Source organism: Capricornis sumatraensis, chromosome 13 (assembly GCF_032405125.1).
Source record: "Capricornis sumatraensis isolate serow.1 chromosome 13, serow.2, whole genome shotgun sequence".
NCBI classification, from domain to species: Eukaryota; Metazoa; Chordata; class Mammalia; order Artiodactyla; family Bovidae; genus Capricornis; species Capricornis sumatraensis.
Genome location: NC_091081.1, coordinates 33720591 through 33727166, shown reverse-complemented (window position 1 = coordinate 33727166; position 6576 = coordinate 33720591).

Below are 6576 nucleotides of genomic sequence, written 5' to 3'. Positions count from 1 at the left end.
CTCCACCCCTACTTTGTTCATAATTCCTTATTCTATATGCTTCATATTTCTAAATTCAAAGATAATTCAAAGGTCAATTTCATCTCACATCCTCCTTGACTTCCAAGTCTTCAAGATGACTCCAAGTCATCTTCCCTGACTACCATAGCTTAATGTGACTTATCCTTTCTGTGATTTACAATTCAGTAAGCCTTACCTCTCATACTTTGTTCTTGTGCTCTTCTGTATATGTAATCACCATTTAGTGATGAAGAAAGCTCACATTTTATGAAAAGCATAATTCAACACGGGCTTCTCTTGTGGCTCATTGGTAAAAGAAACTGCTTGCCTATGAAAGAGACATGAGTTTGATCCTTGGGTCCAGAAGATTCCCTGGAGAAGGAAATGGCAACCCACTCCAGTATCCATTATAAGTGTGTAAGTTGGTCATTTGTCTACTTATTGTATTGTTATATAGTTAATGAAGAGAAGTAAAGATGTGTGTGGCTCATTTAGAGAGATCACTTTTGAAAACATCACCATCTAGTAAGCTTCAGAGCTGGCAGTCTGTAAGCAATGAGAATCTGGAAGAAGCTGCAGAGAAATGACAGTTTTAACTAGCTCTCTGGAAACAATGTGTTACTCTGCAAAATAAAATTATGTTTGACCTGAGTATATTGATTTTAATTTATAGGTAACATAACAAAACTTTACTTAAGAGATACTCATTGTGTCAACAGGGCCTCCTGGCCCTTATTCCTTGTTTTAGAAAGTCATGGAAACTGATGGTTGATATCACTATATAAGCATTTTATATTTCTCATCTGTTTTTTTTTCTCAGAAATTCATCTATTTCATCTTATTATTCCATAAACATTTCATATTCATCTCCAAAGCACCCCAGTTTCTTGATTCACACCTCCATGATTCCATTTCTCTGACTTCACTCCTGTCTTAAAGGAAAATTAGTCCCTCTCCTTCCCTAAGTTAGCTTGTACTTTGGTTCCATTTCTCATTAGTCTCTTCCCAAACCTGAAGTCATCAGCAGATGAAACTATTTTCATTTAACACTGTCTTTTCCTACTTCTACATTAGGACAAATATACAAACCAAGATCTTTAAAGTACTGTTCTTTCAATTTCTCTTTCTCACCAAAACTCTCAGAAAAAAGTTGAAACAGAGTATGTATCTCAGCACAATTGTTGAATGATTATGACTGTTTTTGGCCATGCTGCTGCTTGTGTGATCCTAGTTCCCTGACCAGGAATCAAACCAGGGCCCTTGGCAGTGAAAGTGGAGTCCTAACCACTGGACCCCTGGGGAATCCCGTGTGTGGCTTTGAACAGGCCGTGCAACCTACCTGAGTTTCAGTTTCCACATTTAAAAATGAAATTATTTTTATCTCACATAATATTGCAAGCTAAAAAGAAGGAATACCTAATTCAATATTTATCTCTTTTGCAAATGAATCTAAAATATTTCTAGGCAAAATCTCTTTATCTAGACTTGCAAGTACAACAATCTGCTTGTCAGACTGCAGAATTTCCTGTCTCCCCTATTTCATTCAAAGGCCCACTCTTCCTAAGACCATTTCAAAATCAGGTTTCCTTTTCCCTACCCTCTGTGATGCAATTAGTCACTAGGTCTAAGTGATTCTCCCTTTCTCTCTTCAGACATGATTTGAATAGTTTATTCAATGATAACAATAGTTTCTAAAAGTCTTTTTTCACTTCTAATCAGATCTTTTTCCAGTTCATCTCTAACTCATATTTTAACTGCATAAATCCTTAAAATCTTTCAATTGCATCCCAGTGACAACCAAAATAAACTAAAATTGATCATTCCTTCAATATGATCTGACATTCAGGCTCATATTCTGCCCTTCATTTTTTAAGGGCAGTCAAATTGAGCCCTTTTTAACCTCTTTCGGATATGCATGTGCTCAGTTGCTCAGTTGTGTCTGACTCTTTGCAACCCCATGGACTATAGTGTGCCAGGCTCCTCTGCCCACAGGATTTTTTTCAGATATGAATACTGGAGTGGGTTGCCATTTCCTCCTTCAGGGGACACTCCCTCCCTAGGGACTGAACCTGTGTCTCCTATGCCTCCTGCATTGGCAAGAGGATCCTTTACCACTGAGCCTCTTTGAATATACCCCTTGCTGTTAGCCACTGGGTCTTTGCTCCAACCCTTATCTCCTTCTGGACTTTTTCATTATTCATCCAACTGCAGAAATACAACTATATGCTGATTTTAACATCCTCTTCCTTGTAGCCAGAAAATAAACAAACAAAAAAAAAGACTTTTCTTTTCTGAATACACTGATATTGCATTCCATCCCATTAGTGGCCTACCTTCTCAGACAATAATAGTGGGTTAAATAAAATTTCCACCTCTTCAGCCACAACACATGTACCCATAAAAAGATCAGACAGGGTGCTTCCCTGGTGGCTCAGATAGTAAAGAATCTGCCTACAATGCAGGAGACCCAGGTTTGATCCCTGGGTCAGGAAGATCCCCTAGAGAAAGGAACGGCTAACAACTCCAATAATCTTGCCTGGAGAATTCCATAGACAGAGAGCCGAGGTCACAAAGACTCGGATATAGCTAGAGACTAACACTTCCACTAATTCTATTTATTTAGTATCTTTTGAAGTAGACAGTAATTATTTTCCCATGGATAAATGTTGAGAATAAACACAAAATCCAATTGGTGGTAGTAAAACAAAGCATTCTTGCACACCAACCAGTTCTATAAGGATCAAGGCCTTAGCCACTGCAGTGACTGACCTATAGCATACCCTAAAAAGAATTCAGGGTGAAGAATAGGATATGACACTCTGAGCTTTGAGAAAACACATTCTTAGTTATATTTCAAGAAAAAAAAAATTATCAACCCAGATGTCTGCATCTTCCTATACATAGAAAAGCACTAAAGTCATTAACTGAGATATCTGTTTCTTATGACTAGCAATAACCTTCTATCTAGATGTATGCTTGACCGTGTGTATTTTTTGGTCAAAATTCTCTCTCTATTTACACACACACACATATAGGACATATATATATATATATATATTGACAGTTTGGAACAGATCCTGAAAGCTTCCTTCTGGGCTGTAGTCCTCAGTATGGTCCCCGAATAAAACTGAAACTCGCACTTCTCATATTGAGTGTTTTTCTTTCTGTTGACAATATAGACATAGACACAAAGATAGACAAAAAATTTCCAGTTAATGAATATTAATCTACATAAACACATTCTCCTAAATATGTCTTTACAGTGATCCTCCTGAGAGCCCAGTTGTCAGAGATTTCACTGGTCAGAGTATAGATTATAAATCATTTAAGTAGAAGGGTATTTTAGAAATGACATTATCCAATCCATTAATTTTATAGATGGTGAAACAGATGTTCAAAAGTATTAAAGGACTTCTGAGTCTGCTTCTATATTTTCTGTTCAGTTAAGCTTTTCTATTTATTCTGTGCCTAAACCTTTTTAGAGTAGGATCTGTTAATTAGGTAATAAGGGCTTATTCCCCAAATTAGAATGATTTTCTGTAGTCTGGCAAATAAATAGAAAATTGTTTCCTCTTTGATTTTTAACTATTAGTAAGCAAACACTTTCAACATTGATTTTCTTCCTGCTTTTCTCATAGCCAATCAGGAAACTTCAGGGTTAATTAAGTAAATAGGACAAATTACAAAGTCCTTCAGTCAACAGTAGATGAGTTCAGAAGTATTATAACTTTTTTTTTTTTCTTGAAATGATTCCTGATCTACATATTCACTTTTTAACAGACAACAAACATGTGATTCCCTAGAAATGTCCTTAATTGGCTTGGTCTTATATAAGGGAAAAGAAGGATATGGAACTAAACTGGGGATTTGTGATACAGAGAGGCAAAACTTGACATTCCCAAATTTCTATGCCATGCATATTATTCCAAACTGAAAGCAATTAAGACCCAAAAGATTCAGGAAGACTCTTAGACTTCCTCATTAATAGCCCTAAAAAAAATTGTACAGAGAGCCTGTTCCCAGAATAGAGATATCACCAGAGGTATCTGCAAAGAAAGTTCTATACAAGTCCTAAAGATCAGCATCTACTCTGTGCCCCATTGTCTCTGCAGGGCCAGCAAACACATGTTCATCAAACATGTGCTTTTCCTTCTGCATGTCAGCTGCCTTCCTCCCCATTGAACTTCCAAAGCCACTATCTCCAACATCTTCTTCTGTTCTCAGATGAAAATGGTAGTTAAGGTGAGGGCTTCAGCCATTTTGGTCAAACAGGGAGTGGTCAAACAGGAGATGGCAAGAGTGAACGTCAAGATTTTACGAATCAGTGAACTAAAGTGGACTGGAATGGGTGAATTTAACTTAAAGGATCACTATATCTACTACTGTGGGCAAGAATGCCTTAGAAGAAATGGAGTAGCCATCATGGTCAACAAAAGAGTCCAAAATGCAGTACTTGGATGCAGTCTCAAAAATGACAGAATGACCTCTGTTCATTTCCAAGGTAAACCATTCAACATCACAGTAATCCAAGTCTAGGCCCCAACCAGTAATGCTGAAGAAGCTGAAGCTGAATGGTTCTATGAAGACCTACAAGACCTTTTAGAACTAACACCCCAAAAAGATATCCTTTTCATTATACAGGACTGGAACATAAAAGTAGGAAGTCAAGAAATACCTGGAATAAAGGGCAAATTTGGCCTTGGAGTACACAGTTAAACAGGGCAAAAGCTAAGATTATTGCTAAGAGAATGCACTGGTCATAATAAACACCCCAAGGAGATCAACCCTGGGATTTCTTTGGAAGGATTGATGCTAAAGCTGAAACTCCTGTACTTTGGACACCTCATGAGAAGAGTTGACTCATTGTAAAAGACTCTGATGCTGGGAGGGATTGGGGGCAGGAAGAGAAGGGGACAACAGAGGATGAGATGGCTGATGGCATCACGGACTCGATGGACATGAGTCTGAGTGAATTGCGGGAGATGGTGATGGACAGGGAGGCCTGGCGTGCTGCGATTCATGGGGTCGCAAAGAGTCGGACACGACTAAGCGACTGAACTGAACTGAACTGAACTGAACTGATAACAACACAAGAGAAGACTCTACACATGGACATCAAAAGAGGGTCAATACCAAAATCAGATTGATTATATTCTTTGCAGCCAAAAAGGCAGAAGATCTACACAGTCAGCAAAAACAAGACCCGGAGCTGACTGCGGCTCAGATCAAGAATGCCTTATTGCCAAATTCAGACTTAAATTGAAGAAAGTAGGGAAAACTACTAGACCATTCAAGTATGACCTAAATCAAATTCTTTATTACAGTAAAAGCGACAAATAGATTCAAGGGATTGGATCTGATACACAGAGTGCCTAAAGAACTATGGACAGAGGTTCATGACACAGGGGGCAGGAATCAAGGCCAACCCCAAGAAAAATAAATGCAAAAAGGTAAAATAGTTGTATGAAGAGGCCTTTCAAATAGCTGTGAAAAGAAGAGAAAAGAAAGGCAAAAGAGAAAAGGAAAGATACACACATTTGAATGCAGAGTTTCAAAGAATAGCAAGGAGAGATAAGAAAGCCTTCCTCAGTGAAAATGCAAAGAAATAGAGGAAAACAATAGAATGTAAAGACTAGAGATCTCTTCAAGAAAATTAGAGATACCAAGGGAACATGTCATGCAAAGATGGGCACAATAAAGGACAGAAATATTATGAACCTAATAAGCAGAAGATATTAAGAAGAGGTGGCAAGAATACACAGAAGAACTGTTCAAAAAAGATCTTTATGACCCAGATAATCATGATGGTGTGATCACTCACCTAGTCAGACATCCTGGAATGTGAAGTCAAGTGGACCTTAGGAAGCATCACTACAAACAAAACTAGAGGAGGTGATGTAATTTCAGTTGAGCTATTTCAAATCCTAAAGGATGATGCTGTGAAAGTGTTGCACTCAATATGCCAGAAAATTTGGAAAACTCAGCAGTGGCCACAGGACTGAAACAGATCAATTTTCATTCCAATCCCAAAGAAAGGCAATGCCAAAGAATGCTCAAACTCCACATGATTGCACTCATCTCACACGCTAGCAAAGTAATGCTCAAAATTCTCCAAGCCAGGCAGCAATAGTATGTGCACTGTGAACTTCCAGATGTTCAAGGTGGATTTAGAAAAGGCAGAGGAAACAGAGATCAAAATGTCAACATCCATTGGATCATCAAAGAAGAAAGAGAGTTCCAGAAAAACATCTACTTCTGTTTAATGTCTATGCCAAAGGCTTTGATTGCGTGGATCACAATAAATTGTGGAAAATTCTTCAAGAGATGGGATTATCAGACCACCTGACCAGCCTTTTGAGAAATCTGTATGCAGGTCAAGAAGAAACAGTTATAAGTGGACATGGAACAACAGGCTGGTTCCAAATAGGGAAAGCAGTACATCAAGGCTGTATATCATCACCCTGCTTATTTAACTTATATGCAGAGTACATCATGAGAAACGCTGGGCTAGATGAAGGACAAGCTGGAATCAAGATTGCCGGGAGAAAGATCAATAACCTCATATATGCAGATGAC